An 18,913-nucleotide genomic window follows, 5' to 3' on the forward strand; every position below is an offset into this window, starting at 1 on the left:
ACAGAGTTACTATTAACATGTTGTTGTTCCCTGAGCTTTTTTAAAAAAACAAGATTCTTGGCTGGGCTTTGGGAGGCCGAGGCAGGAGGATCACTTGAGCCCAGAAGTTCAAGGCTGCCGTGAGCTAAGAGTGCACAATTGTACTCTAGTATAGGTGACAGAGAAAGACTTTGTCAAAAAAAAAAAAAAAAAAAAAACCCAAAAAGGATTCTTCCACAGTCTCCTTTAATAAACTCGTCTAGTGATGAATGGGTTCCAGCTAGAGTCTGCAGCTTCTTATACATTGCCAAAATTGATTTCTCTACAGTTTAATCATATTTACTTTGAATGATTCTCATAGAAATAGTTAAACATCTGATCATCACTCTTCTTATACTACTCCATCAATGTCAAAGCCATCTGGCCATCTGTAAGTCTTTTCTTCTTTTGGCTCATTTAAAACTTTTTTTGATATGTCTATCAGTTTTCACATACGACTCAATGTACATTAACTGCTATTTTCTTGAAGCTCTTTATGTGTGAAAACTGGGAGATTATAGTAGTCACCTACCTGAGAAACTTGCCATTGACTTTTATTTTCCATTTAAAAATGAATATTTATTTCTCCATTGCTCTCCGTCAGTTAAGAATGTGTTTGTGTGAAAATACCTCAGGAAAACAAAGATGGCTTCACAAAATTCAGAATGTTAATTTATCCCAGTGGGCTACTGTTATTGGAAAGTTATCAGCCATATCATCACAACCAAAGGTTTTAAAAGAGGTAATTTTATATCAAGAACATATGAGTGTTACCTTATCCTTTCCTTTAATCTTGTTTTCATCTTAAAAGCAGAGCTTTCCAAAACCTACTGTCTTCTGGGAATAAATCAGAATTTTCCTGAGCCTTCCTTCCTGATGTGCCCCTAGAATTCAGATCCTCATGAATCAGCAGCCACCTCATAATGTGAATGCTCAAGAACAGAATGAGGAACAACGTTCTCCAGGTCTGGTCTGAATTTGGGAGGGCTGACTTGCCTAATTTTACAGGTGTTGTGCCCAGGAGGAATGGAGGCCGGGTTTCCTTGCTTCTTTACCAATCTACTTATCGGTTTCCTGTTCAACTCCCTTCCTTTGCTTAGTAGGTTTCTAGGTATTCTCATTTATTAATGTTAAAAATACCTTTTCAGATCAATTGCTCATTTACACGTTCAAACTAAGATTTTCATTTCACAGTTTTATCACAGCTGGCATAATGAACCATGTCAAATTTTTAAACTATATTGTGACAACATTTATACTCGTTATGCTTTGCCTGTGGATGTAATTAAGACAGTGTGTTTGGTATCAGTTTATTCTTAAAAAGCAAAGTAAAAGCAGATGAGGTGTATTTATAGACTCATCAGCCAATGAATGGATGAAAGAGAAAAAGAAATTAATGGGGAAATGTCAGCCAGAATGGAGGAGGGAACCACTGAGAAGTTCATTTCCAGACCAACTATTTGGAATTTAGTCCAAAGACAGCTGTCCCTTGATTTACAGTAGAGGAAAAAAATGACATTGTAAGACTATTGGGCCTCAAGTTAAGAAGCAGGCGAAGAGTAACATACTTCAAATAAACTTCTGCAGTTGGGATGGGGGCCCGAGCACAATGCCTACAGTCAGGGCCCTATCTGGAGGTGCATGCCTTCCTACAAAGAGTGGGGCTTAGAAAAATCTGGGAAAGAAGGAAAATCTGTAGGAAACGTAGAAGCTTTGGAACTTGGTCCTGGCCACTTGAAAGCTGTTTTGATTTGAAGCCAAAGCCCCTAGGGGGTGGGGCGCAGGGGGGTAGAGTGAAGGGGGAAGCAAAGAAAAGGGCAGAAGACAAAATTGTACTATAAAGCCCCAACCCGGGGAATTCAGTTTCAAGAACCGACAAAGAAGAAAAATGAATTGCAAAGCATAAGGGATACAGATTCATTTCTTTGTGTTTTCTTGAAAGTTTGGGTAATGCATTTCTTTTATTGTAAAATGAAACACAACAGTTGTCAGACATTCTGGGGCATGTGTCTGACATTAGACACAGGTGAGGCAGAATAAATCTGCATTGTCTTGAGTACATGTAAAAGGGCAGCATGAGGGGAGGAAATATGGTTGTTTTGGCATCCTGTTTTTAACCACCCATATTTCAGAGTCTGGGAGAAATGGTTTGGGCCCAAGCAAAGTCTTGTGGTCTGCAACACTTCAGCTGGGGTGAGGGAGAAGCAGGGGAAATGGCTTCACTGGTTCTCTTCCCCAAAGCATCTAAAGGAATGTTCATTAATGACTTTTAGAAGAAATTCCTTTGGATTTTCATGGGGGAGTAACCAAGAAGAGTTCTTCAGAAATTCAGATTTAAAAATTCCTTTTCTAGAGAATTAAAATAGATTAATAAAAGGTAGGTTTAATTCAGAAAAATATATATTCTCTGGGAATTCATAAAGGAACGTTTCTTTTGTTTGATATAGATACTTGTCTCTAGATCCTAATGTACCTGCATTTCTGAGCCATAGTTTTGCTTCTCCATATATCCCTAAACTCTTTTTCTCCTTCCTCTGCCTCAGTGAATTTGACCGATGTAGTTTGCTGATGTGTGTGATTGTGGGCTCTTTGTTTAACTCTTTAGAGACAGATAAATAAGATGATATAGGAAAGGAAAAAGAACAAAGGAAGGGAGGAAAGGAAGGAAAAGAGGAAGGGAGGAAAGAAGGGAAGAAAGAAAGGGAGGAGGGAGGGAAGGGAAGCGGAGGAAGGAAGGAAGAAGGAAGGGAGAGGGGAAGGCAGGAAGAAAAAGGATCAAGGCATAACAAATCCATTTGCTTCAATCATGTAATCAAACCATTCCTATTTCTGAACACTCTCCTCAGCTGTGGCACATCTGGAGATACTGAGGAAATGAGTTCACAGAGCTTTGAGCTTTGTTTCTGTTGAGTTGGCTGTTCTGTTATATAGATAAGGTGTGTGTGTTTGTGTGTGTGTGTGTGTGTGTATGTGTGTAATGTACAGTTAATTCACAAAACAGTTACCGGGCCATCCAGATCACTTTATAGCTTAGACCCAAGCTTCTCAAACTATTTGTGGCAAAGGATCAGTTTTTAAATGTTCAATCAGTCATAAACTGCTGTTTTAATCAAATGTAACAAAAATGTATTTCTAGAAAAATTAAATTTAAAAACACCCCAAATCATACAAAATGCAAGCCTCTCATATTTAATATCAGATTCAAAAGACAGGCCAGTCACGGTGGCTCCCGCCTGTAATCGCAGCACTTTGAGAGGCCGAGGCAGGTGGATCACCCGAGGTCAGGAGTTCAAGACCAGCCTCACCAATATGGTGAAACCCCATCTCTACTAAAAATACAAAAAGTAGCCAGGCGTGGGGGTGTCCGCTTGTAGTCCCAGCTACTCAGGAGGCTGAGCCAGGAGAATTGCTTGAACCCGGGAGGCCGAGGTTGCAGTGAGCAGAGATCACGCCACCGTACTCTAGCCTGGGTGACAGAGCGAGACTCCGTCTCCTCCCGCTCCGTAAAAACAAGACAAAAAAATTTCACGTCAGATGACTAGAAAAGTTTCTAAGTGCTCACTCTCGGTTTCACTGAACTCATTGCAGTGTGGTGCCAATCCGCCCAGGGCCAGCACTGTCCAGGGAACCCCCCTTGCAGAGGACTAGTATAGATGTTCTATAAAGAAAAGGTCTCTAAACAAAAGGAAAGGGATAGCAGTTTATATTTTTTAAGTTCAAAGTTATTAACTTGCTATTGAAGTATAGACAACAAGATAAATTCCAGTAGTTTTCAAATAATTTCTTTTAAAGAAAACATTTAATTGCCTGGACAGCGTTGATTAAAAAAAAAAATTAAGTGTTTGCTTAAGTAAAATAAACTATATACATGGGGTATCTCTGTTATCCTATGGGCCCTATTTGTATTCAAGCACTGGAAGAATGAATTGATTTTAACCCAAATAGTTTTAAGAATGAAACAGTTTCTAAAATGTAAATAAGGCTATCATCTTTCTTTACTCAAATGTAATGAATTAATGTAGACCATTGCCTAATTTAGTGTTGACTGAAGTAGTCGGAATTCACATATTGGGTTGAAATGGCCAGGAATATTGTAGAGCACTGAAAAGACTCTAAGTGAATTGCATGTTTTCATCTTAAACTATAAGACATTTACCAATTCCCACTGATCTCAAGTTGCCCTAACGAACTTTCCACACAGAGGCTAATAGAATTTATGTCTCTAAAAGCAGTAAGTTAAAGAAATGGAAGCTTGAGTCATAAAGAAATTCCCTGGCTATAAATTTATTATTTGTGAGAAAGAATTTATTTTTTCACACACACACAAAATGTAGAGCAGAGCTATTGCATATCATCCCCACATGGAACAAGTGGTGAAAGGACTGTTGGGTTATGGAAATCATATTATTGTTATCATATGTTTTCCTTAGCTGCGGCTATCACAGAGAACCTTTTGGGTAGGGTATTATTTACAATGCCCTATTGTTTAACATCTCATGTTAGGATTCTGTTTCAATAGTAGTTTATTACCATCACATATTTTTTTTCTTTCCAGATTTGACTTCAGATAAATGTCACACTCCAGTAAAGATATTTTAAGAATTACTCAGTAATCAAACCATGTGAGTTCAATGGTCTATAAGCTTGGAATCTTAAGAAATTACTGAGTAAGTAAATTTTGGGTAGTGAATATGAAAAGCATTCACATAAGCATGTAATTTAAAAATGGAACTAACATCCATTGAACAGCAATAAACTGACATGAATTGGCTTTATTGTGGCCAGCAAGAGGAGCTGGCTATCCGATGGCTGAATTAGAGGCTGGGACAGAATGTGAGATCTGGATAGGGGGCCTTTGTGGGTGGCATGTAGCATCCAGGTGCACAAAGGTTTGGTGTTGGTGTGTGACTTCGGACACCTCGGGATGCTGAAACTTCTTAAAAGTTGACCTATTTATATTGTTTGCCTCCCTACGGGACCCTTCCAGTGTCCCTAGATGATAGGAACCATCCAGTTTTGTCAAAACACATACATAAATCTAAAGGGTTCTATGTTCTGTGAGAGGCAGTTTTGTGGAGAAGACAATCATTCTCTCTGTCTCTCAGTTGGATCCGTTTTGGACCCCAGGGGGTGATTTGCCATCTTTTGGCACATTCTGGGTCCCTGTACACTGTTTCTGCTCCCATTCTTGCACTTGTTAATATACAGCCCCCAGCTGGTTGCTCTCTAAGTGCCACTCACAATCCATATTTCCACAGTGATGACATTGGCTGCCTCAGTTTTAGGAGCTGCTGGAAATAGCCACTAATCAAGAGAAAGAGAGAAAGACTAGCCCTGAATAATTGGTCAACGATGCTGATTTTGTTGGTTTCCTGTTTCTTTTGCTTCCTGGAAAATACAGAGCAAATATTGCATGTGGGTTGATGCTACAGAATCGTCTGAACTTGGAAGGATGATCATGCATTCTGATGCCTTGTGGTCTCACTACAGGTCCAATTTTCATGTGTTTTAGGAGTCTTGGGATTAGGTTATGTACTCTGACTCTGGGCAAATGGAAACACCAGGTGAGAATTGTTTATCTCATAACATTTCTTACAAGGTATTAACTTTTGGACCATTTTGGAGAAGATGAGCAAATTCATTTTTCAAGGCCAGCAGGGGTGGTTGCTATGAGCAGGCCTTTGTCAGCACATGAGACCTGACCTTGCTGACCTGGGAAGTTTCTATATATGATGAAAATCTTTTTCATAATCAGATGATGATAGCTGGCAGGGTGTCACTAGATTATGTATATGATGGTTTATGTTAACAACGACTATTTTGTTAAAAAGTATTTGTTGAACTTCTACTTTGTGAGAGGTCTTCTTCCAGGTATTGGGCAGTAGTACCTCTTCATTGCACTTTGAACTCTTTCTTTATTATTTTATTTCCTTCACATTTGTAAGTCCAGTTGGAGTAAAATCTTTTCTTAACTCAAGTTTTTCTTTTGAATTGAGAAATAATAATTGTATATATTTATGGGGTACAATGTGATGTTTTGATATATAAATACATTGTAGCATGATTATATCAAGCAAATTAACATTTTATCACCTTACATAGTTACCATTTTTATGTAGTGAGAACATTTACAATCTATTTTTAAAGCAATTTTGAAACATATGATACATTATTGTTAACTGGTTATGGTGCTGTGTAATAGATCTCGAAACGTATTCCTCCTATATAACTGAAACTTTGTCTCCTTTCACCAACATCTCCCCATTCTATTCTCCCCACCGTGCCCCTCAGCCTCTGGTAATCACCATTCTACCCTCTATGTCCATGAGTTTGATTTTTTCAGATTCCACATGTAAGTGAGATCTTATGGTATTTGTCTTTTTGTGCCTGGCCGATTTCACTTAGCACAATGTCCTCCAGATTCATCCATGTTATTGAAAATTACAGAATTTTCTTCTTTTTAAAGGTTGAATAGTATTCCACTACATTTTTAAAATCCATTCATCTGTTGATGGACGTTTATGTTGATTCCATATCTTGGCTATTGTGAATACTGCTGCAATGAACATGAGGGCGCAGATATCTCTGTGAGGTGCTGATTTCACCTCCTTTGGATATACACCCAGAAGTGAGATTGCTGGATGATATGTAAATTCTATTTTTGTTTTTTTGAGGTGCCTCCACACTGTTTTCCACAATGGCTATACTAACTTACGTTTCTACCAATAGTGTAGAAGTGTTCCCTTTTCTCTACATCCTTGCCAACATTTTTTATCTTTTGTCTTTTTGATAATAGCTGTTCTAACAGGGATGAGATGGTAACTCATTGTCATTTTAATTTTCATTTCCCTAATAATTACTAATGTTGAGCATTTTTCATAAGCCTACTGGCTATTTGTATGTTTTCAAATCGCAAAATATTGATCTGACTGACTCTCTTTGTTTTTTACTCCCTCTCTCCCTCTACACCCCACCCCACACACACTCCATTACAAGTATTTATTGAGGTTGCAGTGGGAAAGGCAATCACATAACTCTACTGTTACTTGAGTATACTTTAAATTATTATCTGCAAGACTTCTTGAATTCGTGTCCAGATAAACAGAAATATTTTGATCGAGACTTTGTTGAAGTATATTTCAAGGTGGGAAATGTTGGTTATTCATTTCAAAAGTAGTAATAAATAACACATTATGTTATTATATTGGTGAGGTGTGTAAGATACAGAACTGTAGAAATCCAAAGAAGGAAATACCTTTAAGGGAAGCTCTCCATGGAAACCTATCAAGCCATGAATCTGAAGCATGCTAAGTGGCTTCTGCTAAAGCCACATCAGTGGAAAGGTTTATCACTTAACAACGTCTGCACATGGAATGTCATAATTCTGTGGGAACTACAGCCAACGACTCATAGGTTTTCCGGACAACTACACAAATGTTTTCTTTTACTGTGATACTTAAAGTATTTGACTTTTAATTCTGAAATTTTCTCTCATGCCTCCACATCTGAAATAATTCAACACTATCTTTATTTGAAGTCTCTCCTGGTTAGCAAGCTGGCTGGTGGTGATGTATCACATACAGTGGTTTCTGTGATGTGGGCTGCTGACTATGGAAAGATGAATGAAGATCACAATCACATTAAGTTTGGGGACTATGGTCAGACTTAAACCATTATCCTTGAGGTGTATGGCTGTTGATTTATCAATGTCCTCATTTTTATGAAGGAAATCTTCTCAAGGTTGCTGTATGCTCTGTGTGTGTTGTATGTCAAATAAGGTATAATGTTATGTTCTCTCATAACTTCATAAATAAGGATGTCTTGCTTTGAGAGATGGAATAAAATGACAAGTTTTATTTGGCATCTATATATTTAAGAGGTCATGAAGAGATTAATGGTTGTTGGCCACTGGTCAAATTTCTTTGATGTACACTATTTTTTTCCACTAAAATTCTGCACTTGCCAGTCCCTGGATGAGTTACTCACACATTTATATACATAAATTATGGTACATTTATTACATCATTTCCAACCTAGCTGGATAAAAGCACGGTGGGATTTTTTCCCTGTGTGCAATTTCCATTTTGGTGGCATTTCTGCTTCCTAATAAATTCCAGACAGTCAAAGTCGACACCCAAATTCTGTTTTTATGTATTTCAGCTTTCTGGATTCAGCCACACTTTGTTTGGGAGATGTCCTACTGGGAAGTTACTTAGATTTATGAATATTTGATGAGATTTTTTCAGAAATGGGGGTCTGGAGATTCATATAATCTCACTGTATATAGTATACTTTTTCTTTTTTAACTCTTTATTGTAATTTTTGATAACTTGGATGTGGTATTTAATAACTTATTGATTTAATTTTATTACTTGCTAATAGTTTCAACTTTGATCTCTTTCTAACTTATTGTCAGAAGGATGTTGAAAAAAATCCAAAATGAGTTCTGGGGCAGATATAAAATGTATCTCTTCTATTCATATATATATATAAATCTATCTATCTACCTATCTATCTATCTATAGGTATCTATCTATCTATCTATCTATCTATCTATTGATCTTTAAAGATAGGCCAACTTTCTAACTTCTGTCACTTTAGTAGCATGGAATGCAAAGGTGCTCAAATGCCCTCAAGTGGTCTCAGCCCACACTAACCTCTTTCTGTTACTTCTTTTCCTTATTTCTTTGCATTCTGAATGCAGAATTTGGCTTTTTCTGCTACTTAAAATTAGCATCTAAAGGAGGAGTGTCTACGTATTTTTGTCCTGGTGTTTCTCATATTTTAATACTAACACAGCACTGAATAATGTTTGCTGTGCAAATAAAAATTTAAACAAATGCCAGATTGATAAAGTTAGTTTTTTGATTTTTCCTAAACAATAAACAAAACAGGAAACACATTAAAACCTAAACATGCAATCTCTCAAAGTAAAAAAATTTTTAAAAAGTTATACTCAACATACCCACTTATGGGTTAAGGATATAATAATATAAATTTTATTAGATTGCAGAAAAAATCATTCTACCCTCTGAAAACACGTAGATAGTCATATAATTCAGTTAGCCAGTTTAATGGGCTAGGCTCCCATGTTCATGCAAATTCACAGAGAAATCTCAAAGCATAAAAATTTTGGTCAGTAGCTTTTTTATTACTATTATTAGACGGAGTCTCACTCTGTAGGGCAGGCTGGAGTGCAGTGGTGCGATCTCGGCTCACTGCAACCTCCGCCTCCCAGGTTCAAGTGATTCTCCTGCTTCAGCCTCCTGAGTAGCTGGGACTACAGGCTCCCACCACCATGCCCAGCTATTTTTTTTTTTTTTTGTATTTTTAGTAGATAAGGGGTTTCACCACATTAGCCAGGCTGGTCTCAAACTCCTGACCTCAGGTGATCCGCCCGCTTTGGCCTCCTGAAATGCTGGGATTACAGGCACGAGCCACCGTGCCCGGCCTGGTCAATAGTTTTAACTATCAACCCCATGTATTTTTTACTTATCTTCAGTCAACTGATTTGCTCTTTGGTGGAGATATTCAGAGACCAGTGGAGATACAGGGGAGTATTGAGGGTGAGTGTGGAGAAAATAAGAGTCCTAATCCAACAGACAGGAAAATATCTGAAAAGTGACCACTATGTATACAACACAGCCAATTCTGATACTAAACTTTCTACTCTAAGAAAATCACTTACATTAAAAAAAATTAAAAAGCTAATAAACAAAGGAAAGCTACCCCAACTCTTAGGATTAAGGAATAATTATTTTCAGATAGAGTTTTTGTTTATGCAAAGCTCCTTCTCAATCTTTTTTTTTTAACTCAGTAATTTTGATTGCATTAAAAACTAGCTCATTAAAAATTGTTTTAGAACAAAGTTTTAGTAGATGTACTTTGTGTGTTTTATACAGCTTGTGAGATGCATATTGTAAAATGCTGTTATTACATTTTGTAGTGACATTTTTCCTTTCTACCATGTAAGAAATTCTGTTTTCTTATTCCCAAAGATAAAAATATGGTGGCTTTTTAAAATTTGAACCAATTTGAACATTATGCTCAGAGCCAAGCAGAATAAGAAAAGCTTATTTACTGAAAGGAATATTAGGATAATGGGCGGTATTGAAAATTACTTAAAATTAACATCTAAAGGAGGACTGTCTAAGTATTTTTGTCCTGCCAGATTTTCTGCTATGTTAGCAAAGGTGGAAAAGTTTAGGTATAAATGAAGAGAAGGAGAAATAGTAGATGAGGTTGAAGAAATGAATAATATCTTCAAATAAGATCATATAAGAAAAGAAATGAATAAATGGGCATGTAATAAGAGAAATCCAATATTATATCAACACTTCCAAAGAGGCTCAGAGCAAAAGATGACGTTGTCTTTCAGCTCAATTATGCCAGATGCCAGGAAGGGTAAAGCTCTATGTTTGCTGAGACTACTCTTGCTCTTGGACCCTGACAAGATTGAATGGGAAGCCTGCAAACCTGAGTGGCCTTGCCCTGAGAGAAACATTCGCATGACGTAAGAGTGGATTGAACAAATTATTAAAGATTAAATGGGATTCCAATAATTTGCCAGTACCATTTGAGTTGTACATTTTTTTAATATAAGCGATCTGTGTTGGAGGATAGGGAGTGGAGTGAACTGTTATTTTATGGGATATATATTTGGTCTTTGTTTCCTGGCGTTCAGCTTCTAAAATCCTTGGAATCTCCAAAGTAATGTATGTTTTTGAATGCTAATGAGATGACTGGTGACTGGCAACCTTTAGGTGGCTTCAGGATGAGGGCTGGTCACAGGAAAGACCAAGGCAGGAATAGAGGGTTGGGACTTCAGCCCCGCCCTTCAATCTCTGGGAAGGAGAGGGACTAAAGGTCAAGTTAATCACCAATGGCCAATGGTTTAATCAATCATGCCTATGTAATGAAGCCTCTGTGAAAACCCCAAAGGACGGAGATCGGATGCGCTTCTGGATAACAGCATGTGGAGGTTCCTGGAAGAGGGCACACCCAGACAAGGCTTGGGAGCTCTGTGTCCCTTTCCACATTCCTTTCCCTATGTATCTCTTCCTCTGATTCTTTGTAATCTCTTTTATGTTAAAGCAATAAATGTGAAAAAAAAATTCAGTTAATTCCACAAATATTTACCGGGAGTCTACTACAAGTCAGGCACTACGCTAGTCACTGTCAGCACATAAGACCCTGCTCCCAATGACCTGTGACGTTTCCAAATGATAAAACCCTTCCTCATAATCAGATTGTTAGTAATGGGGGCAGGTCACTAGATTATGGAGATGCTGGTCATAGTGACAATAACCATTCGGTTGAAAAAATAATCACTGAACTTCTCCTTTGTAACAGGCCTCTGCCAGGTGCTGGGTAGTAGTACCTCCTCATTGCACTGTGAACTCTTTACAGTATTTTCTTTGTTATTTTATTAGCGTTTATAAGTCCATATCTAGTAAATTTGGGTCAAAGCGCTCAAAAGAACTGCTTCCAGTGGGCAAAATCTTGATCTGACTGGTGATCTTTTCCCTCTCTCTTTCCCTCTCTCTCAGTTTCTCTCTCTTCCCCACACACACTTGTACACTCCTCTATTCTGTCCTCATCTGACAGGATATAGGACTGCAACACTCTCTGCCCTCATGGAGCTTATATCATAGTTGGAGGAGGCAAACAATGCACCCAAATAAATAAGTTACGTGGCTATTATTTATCGACAGGGGATAAGTGCCATGGAAAGTAATAGAGGAGGGAAATGGAATGAGCTGTGGAGGAGGGGAGGTTTCATGATTTTAAATACAGGTGGTCAGAGAAAGTCTCGCTGAGAAGGAACATTTGAGCAAAGCCCTGAAGAGGGAGAAAGGGAGATCCCTGTGGATATTCTGGGAGGAATCCTTCAGGCACAGGGAACAGGGCCATTAGCCTGTCTGGAATGAGTGGGTGAGGGGAGCAAAGCAGGAGAGAGGCAGAGGAAAGTGAGGTGAGTAGATGGTCAACAACCACACATGTGTCTGCCAGGGGACCATAACAATGCCACAGACTGGGCGGCTTAAACAACAGACATTTATTTTCCCACAATTCTAGGGGCTAGAAGTGCTAGATAAGGTGCTGTCAGAGTTGATGTCCGGTGAGGCAGTTCTTTCCAACTTTCAGATGGCCACTCTCTCGCTGTGTTTTCCCACGACCTTTTCTCTCTGAGCATGTAGAGAGAGATCTCTGGTGTCTCTTCTTTTCATAAAGACACCTGTCCTATTGGATAGGAACCCTCCCTTTTGACCTCATTTAGCCTTAATTATCTCCATAAAGGCCCTAATCTCCCAATATTGTCACATTAGGGCCTTGATATGGTCCGGCTGTGTCCCCACCAAAAATCTCACCTTGAATTGTAATAATCCCCACGTGTCAAGGTTGGGACCAGGTGGAGATAATTGAATCATGTGGGCAGTTTCCCCCCTCCTATTCTTGTGGTAGTGAATAAGTCTCACGAGATCTGATGATTTTATAAATGGGAGTTCCCCTATACAAGCTCTCTTGCGGGCCGCCATGTTAAGATGTAACTTGACTCCTCACTTGCCTTCTGTCATGATTGTGAGGCCTCCCCAGTCACTTGGAACTGTGAATCAATTAAACCTCTTTCCTTCATAAATTACCCAGTCTCAGGTATGTCTTTATTGGCAGTGTGAGAACAGACTAATACAGGCCTCAATGTTTGAATTTTAGGGGGATGTAATTCAGCCCATAACAATCCACAGTTGCAGAATGTTGTAATTTAGAGTGAGGTCAGTGGTGGAGAGACATGATTGCAGTTTCTTTTTGAAAGGATCACCTTGGTTGCTGGAGAGCTGGGAGGCCGGCTAGAATAAAATGGGGCAAGGTAGTGACGGTGGTGGACCACAGAGTGTGTAGTATCTATCATGCAGATGAATTTGAGCATAATCTGGATGAAACATTTGTCATGCCCTTGAGCTCTTCAGTGAATCTCTTACTTCCTTTGTGTACTAATCTCTGATAAGACTGCTGTGTCTTAATATGTTGTGAAATGAGTAGGGAATTTCAGATTCATAAAAATTAATCATCAAAATATCAAAGCTTGCTAATGAAACTTTAAAATTTAGAATAAAATATGTTACTTTATTCCACATAGGATGACACTTTCATTCGCTGGCAATCTAATAAGTTATCTTGAGTAGCTGGAAAAACAGGTTATAGAATGCGTAACTGGGAAATCTATACGTGCATATTTGGATTGAAAAATCTGCTTTCCTTCCATCTTTATTTGGCTGGTTTTTTGGTGGCATTCAGGTCTCCGCTCAAAATCTCCTCACCTAAGGGTCCATCCTTGACCATTCAGTCTAAGTTATCTCCTGCTATTACTTTCCATCCCATCACTCTGCTCTATTTTCTTTTATAACACTTTTACTCTGATATTTTCTTGTGTGTTCATTGTCTGTCTGCCCCTCCCAGAACCAGCATTAGAGGAAAGCAAGATCTCTGTCTTGTTCACTGCTGTGTTCCCAGCATCTAGAACAGTGCCTTGTGCATAGTAAAATTTCAACAAATGTTTGTAGAATGAATGAAAGAATAAAAGAAAAAACACAGAGACCCAGTCATGTAGCTAACCAAGACTTAGAAACCGTGTAAGGGGAAAGAAATTCCTTCTGTGTAGTACAATGTTGAAGGTTGACAGGGACCACACAGTAGACAAAGGGCTGGGCAGATTTCAGGGCTAGAAGGTTTGTATTTTTGATAGTTTATGTGCAGATCTGGGAGTCCTGAGATTGGGGGTTTACATCTGCTCTATCTCCGACTCACCGAGTGACTACGGTACAAATCATTAACTTCCGCAAGCATTAGTTTCTCCATCTGTGCGGTGTTACCAGCTAGTTTAAACATTTAGAAACCTTCATTGGCAAATATGACTCTATTTATGCTTTTTCTTTCAGGAGATTGAGTGCTTTGTGGGAGCGAGCCCTGCTTTTCCCTTTGGTTTCTGAACTGCATCTCCTTGGCAGGCAAGTGATTAATTCCCCTAGATTCTTCTTCGCCTGCTCCCTTTCCCAGCCTCTCCCAAGTAGTGTCCACATGCAGTGATCACCTTGAGACATGCCTTGGATTGTCATTCTTTGCCTTCATTCCTCTTTACTTGCCATCTGAGCTAGATGAATCCACCAGCTTTCCACCACGCAGATGCTTAGGCCTATGTCAGTACTAGAGGGAGGCATATAGCTTTTCCTCCTCTCCCACTTGATAGTGCTCAGACTTTAGGTCTTTTTCCCAGATCCAAGATGCTGCTCATGTACCTTCAATTTTCCTTCCCTGCCAACCAGATCTACTCTGCCAGGAGGAGGCCTTGGCCCTGTGAACAGATGTTGGATAACTTCCTTCTTGACTTGACTGCATTTTCACCTCCTAAAAGTCAACCTTCTTTTTAGCTTTGGCTCTGGGCTCTGTCCTCTAACCTTGCCTGACTCTGAATCTAGAGGGATATTGGGCATGACAGTTAAGGACATATGCTTTGGACTCAGCCAGACTTGGGTTAAAATCCTAGGTACACTACTAACTCTGTAACCTTGGGAAAGTTCCTCAACTCTCTGAGTCTCAATTTCCTCATCTGTAAAACAAAGATCAGGACGGGTTGTAAGAATTAAATGATATGATATGGGCCAACAATTTGGTACAGAGCCTGGCATGCAAGTCTGGTAGTTGCTATAATCAATTACTCGTGCCTTCTTTGTTAAGTTGGGAAAACCCACCCGATAACATTCAATGCTTACTTTTCTTGGTGCCAGGGGTTGTTATTGAGGGTTTAACATTTTGGTTTAAAGAAATTAATCTCCACCATCCTGTGACCTCTAGTTGGTACAGTTAGATAATCAAACAGTTTCACCTTAAGTATATTATCTACTCATCATCTTGCCTTTGACAGCTAGTGTTGTTGAGGTACTTTGGCTGATGCTTAGAAATGCAATCCTGAAAAAAGAAAGTGTGCTATCTAATGTCGTGCCTACACAGACAAAATCGGAGATAAATTGATGTAATTTCCTGGAGAATGAGGATCATAAAGGCAGCTGATCTGGACAATTCCAATTGGATTATAATGTGAGAATATATTATGGACTACTTAAATTTTCCTTAAATGTTTGGTATTAGGAATATATTTAAAAATTATTTCATTCTGAAACTGGCCTGATCTAATCTTTTCCATGAAAAGAATGCTGTATTGGCTTCTCATACAGCCCAGATTGATGAAATATTTGCTTAGTCCCATGGATGGAATTTCCTCTAAAAAAGGAAATATCTCAACAGGGACATTTAGTATATGTTTGCCAACTTATCATGTAGTGCGGCAGGTTTTCTTCAGTGGCATGTAATGGTACTTTCTGACTTTAAGCTCTAATTTATCTTGCAGATTAAAGCAATGAAAGGGATCAGAATCTATTGGTGTTAAGAAGTCAGCCTCAGCACTAAGAGAAAGAAGGAAAGAATGAAGGAAAGAAAGAAAGAACAATGAAAGCATTGTAAGAAATATTTATACAGCAAATGTTACAGAGAAAAACCCCAAACCAAAATGTATTTCAAAAAATGTTGGAGGAAATGTTATATCTTTTTATGTGCTTAAGAAAACAGTTAAAAAGAACTTCACAGCATTGGGTCTATTAAGCACATTTATTCCAGTGATTTCCCAGATATTTCCAAGTTCCATTTAAAACAGAAGTCTCCTATCAAGGAATCCTTTGAAATTATTTACTCTTTTATGGTTGTAAAGTATGGAAATGTAATGCTTTTAATGGAAACCCTAATAAACGGCACATGCTACAAAGTGTCTACTGATGTACTTTATAGGTTAGGATTCTTACGTCACACTGACTTGCCAGTCTACATTCCTGGTCCAGTAAATGCTCCAGTGATGTAGAAGAGGATACGTGGAAGGGAAAGTTCAAGCAAGAATGGCATGGACCGTTTATGCTGACCAGAAAGATATGGCAGCCAGAGTGTATATGATAGGCAGCAAACTGTGCCAGTAGCCTGAAACAGAATTATTTGGATTAAGGACTTTGTTTTGTTTAAGAGATGGTGAATTGGTGAGCACTGTACTTGAAAACAATTTTTCTTATGTTCAATATAAAGGAATGTTTTGTAAAAAACCTGGCTGTGAATCTCTGGAATAAAATAGTTTGTAATATTTTAGCACATATTTAATTGGCAATAGAAAAAGTAAAACCACTTGACTCATAAGGTTATAATTGTTTTCTGGATAAAAGCAACTCCCAGTCAATTTTTTTTTTTTTTTTTTTAGATGGCGTCTTGCTCTGTTGCCAGGCTGGAGTGCAATGGCACAATCTCGACTCACTGCAACCTCCGACTCCCTAGTTCAAGCGATTCTCCTGCCTCAGCCTCCCAAGTTGCTGGGATTGCAGGCACGCACCACCATGCCCAGCTAATTTTTGTATTTTTAGTACAGAAGGGATTTCACCACATTGGCCAGGATAGTCTTGAACTCTTGACCTTGTGATCTGCCCGCCTCAGCCTCCCAAAGTGCTGAGATTACGGACATGAGCCACTGTGCCCAGCCCAATCAAGAAAATTTAATGTGCTCCTTCAAATGCATAGTTTTATATAAAATAAATATATTATAAAGTTATATATCCTTAATTTTATTCTGAAATAATACTAGCAGTTCACAAATGGTTATTCTCCCCCTGGCAAATTTTTTTTTCCATTAAAATGTTTTAAAAACATTCTCACTTGGGATATGTTTTGATTTAACAATTCAGGCATTCTGCATTAAATCGGAATTGATTTATTGGCATTTGATAGATTCATACTCACATTCCATGGTTTAAAACTCTTGTTAAAATGTTGTTAATAATCTGTGGGTATATATTTCAAATAACTGTCATTATATTGAGAATAACTGTCATTAAATAGAGAGAATTAAATTTAATGGAGTAGTTACTAGATCTTTAAATACCAATGTGTGATTAGAAGCAGATTTATTGAGGATTTAATCATGGAAGAATAGATTCATGCCTTTTCAGCGATAAATATATTTTGTTTCCTTTGTTTTATTTTTCTATGTAAAGTAAATGGTTAGTGGGCATTTAAACTGGTAGTGTATGAAAAACTAAATGCCAATTAAGTAGTATTCAAAATATACAGAATACATTAGACTCTTCAAAAACAGTTCAAGACTGTACATTAATCCTTTGTGAGCTTGGAAATGTCCACCCTTGGCAGAGACTCAGAGAAGCCTAGAGATGAATGGCTGTTAGGAACAGAGGGATATGAAATTCACCTGATTTTGTTCATATTTGCTACTTGGTACAACAGTTGACTAACTTCCTTTAAGATGTTTTTGATACTATGGGTAAAATATCAAAGGCGGATACTTGAACAACATTGTTCAGAAACCTTAGCTTGATTCACTCAAACTCTCATTAGTTTGATATGCTCAAACTCTCATGCTTTCCGTTTTGTTTCATTTTAAGTAAAAAGACATATCTCTCAAACTATCTGGAGGGGCTGATTTGTTTTCACCGCCTTTCAGCCCACCCCAACCCAAGTTTGGAGCATTTTGTTAGATCACTTTGATCTTCTGTTTGACTTCTGCTTCATGGAAAAATGCTCATAAACCTTCAGAGAAAGGCTTTCTTTACTTTTAGCTTTATTCAAGAATTATAAACAGTGGACAGATCTATAGCAAAACGATTTTAAGAGCACTTAGGACCCACATGCTAATTTATTTGCTCACCACCAAAAAGAGGCTTGTTTGGTAAAAAGAAGTTTAAAAAGTTCAACTTTGCTTAGTGAAAAAGAACTCCACTTTTAAGTGGCTAAAAGTATTGTGTTTCAGGTTTCTTTTTTTAATATTAAGATCTCTAGCAACAATCTTCTAAAGATGTTATGCACAAGGATTGACATTTGAAATGGCTTCAAGAGTCCTGTTACTCCTGACATGCTGGCAAACGCTTCACAGATGTGCGTTCTTGTTGTAGCCATGTCAAGAGAGGATATAAAATCTGTGACTACAAACAAGTCTCTGCATGTCTTAATCCCAGGGTAATGGTAGACCCCGAGACGTTAGGGTGAGGGCAACCTATTCCCTTTAATCCATCATTATTCCAGCCTTATTGCAGCTTCTCCACAAATTATGGGATTGGCCCATTGAGCTCTACATTCTTAGATGTTGGATAACAACTGTGGTTTCAGATAAAAACAAATGAACAAAATTATAAACCATTGCCATTTGGCATTTTGCAATTCTGAGAATGTCTTTCCATGTAGCAAGTGAAAAAGGATTACAGACTGTTTACACTACTGATTTTTAAAAACGTAGTTCTCTAAACCTCTATTGGGCTTGTAAATTTATGTCTCCTGGGCTGAATAAGTACTATTGAGAGATTTTATTTGGAAAATCACTTAATTTTATGTAAAAATTCAGATTTCGGCTTCTCTTAAAAAGTCAGATCTGACCACACTAGCATTTTCTCTGGCAATATCGACTGAAAGTAGTAGTGGCTGCGCATTTTATAGAGATAGTTTAATTTTTATAATTTTCCTCACTCTTTAACCATGGCACTGGGCTTCTTGACTCATTTACCCATGGCCCCCCAGTTGGCATTTGAGTCTTTGGCCCCTGTAGCATATGATTACTTTGAAATACCAATACCAGTACTGATGTATGGGGGTGACCCGCAAAGTTTACATTCCTATTCTGAATAGATGTTATCCATTCTGCAGAACTGGACCTTTTTCCTTAGCAGGATATTATTATGATGAGGCAGAAAGTATCAGGGAAAGCTACAGAATATCTTTCCAGTAGGTGTAATTCGGGAACCTTAGTTGTTACCGGTGGAGTGAAGTGAGGTGAAGGATTCTATTCTGGGCCCAGTGGAAGCAG

General features: G+C 38.2%; 1 long non-coding RNA gene across 4 annotated transcripts; it reads left to right on the forward strand.

The window, feature by feature from the left end:
- Positions 1-976: 976 nt before the first annotated feature.
- On the forward strand, positions 977-16,701 carry LOC105473435 (uncharacterized). 4 transcript variants are annotated; one of them, XR_011609060.1, is made up of 8 exons: positions 977-1,117; positions 4,574-4,685; positions 5,420-5,582; positions 7,015-7,162; positions 10,397-10,531; positions 13,956-15,111; positions 15,422-15,530; positions 16,310-16,701. It is a non-coding gene; the product is annotated as an uncharacterized lncRNA (long non-coding RNA). The 4 variants fall into 4 exon arrangements; XR_011609059.1 differs by lacking the exon at positions 16,310-16,701 and having other exon boundaries at positions 15,422-16,011; XR_011609061.1 differs by lacking the exons at positions 7,015-7,162; positions 16,310-16,701 and having other exon boundaries at positions 15,422-16,011.
- Positions 16,702-18,913: the final 2,212 nt, after the last annotated feature.

This window comes from Macaca nemestrina, chromosome 10 (genome assembly GCF_043159975.1).
Source record: "Macaca nemestrina isolate mMacNem1 chromosome 10, mMacNem.hap1, whole genome shotgun sequence".
Classification (NCBI taxonomy): Eukaryota; Metazoa; Chordata; class Mammalia; order Primates; family Cercopithecidae; genus Macaca; species Macaca nemestrina.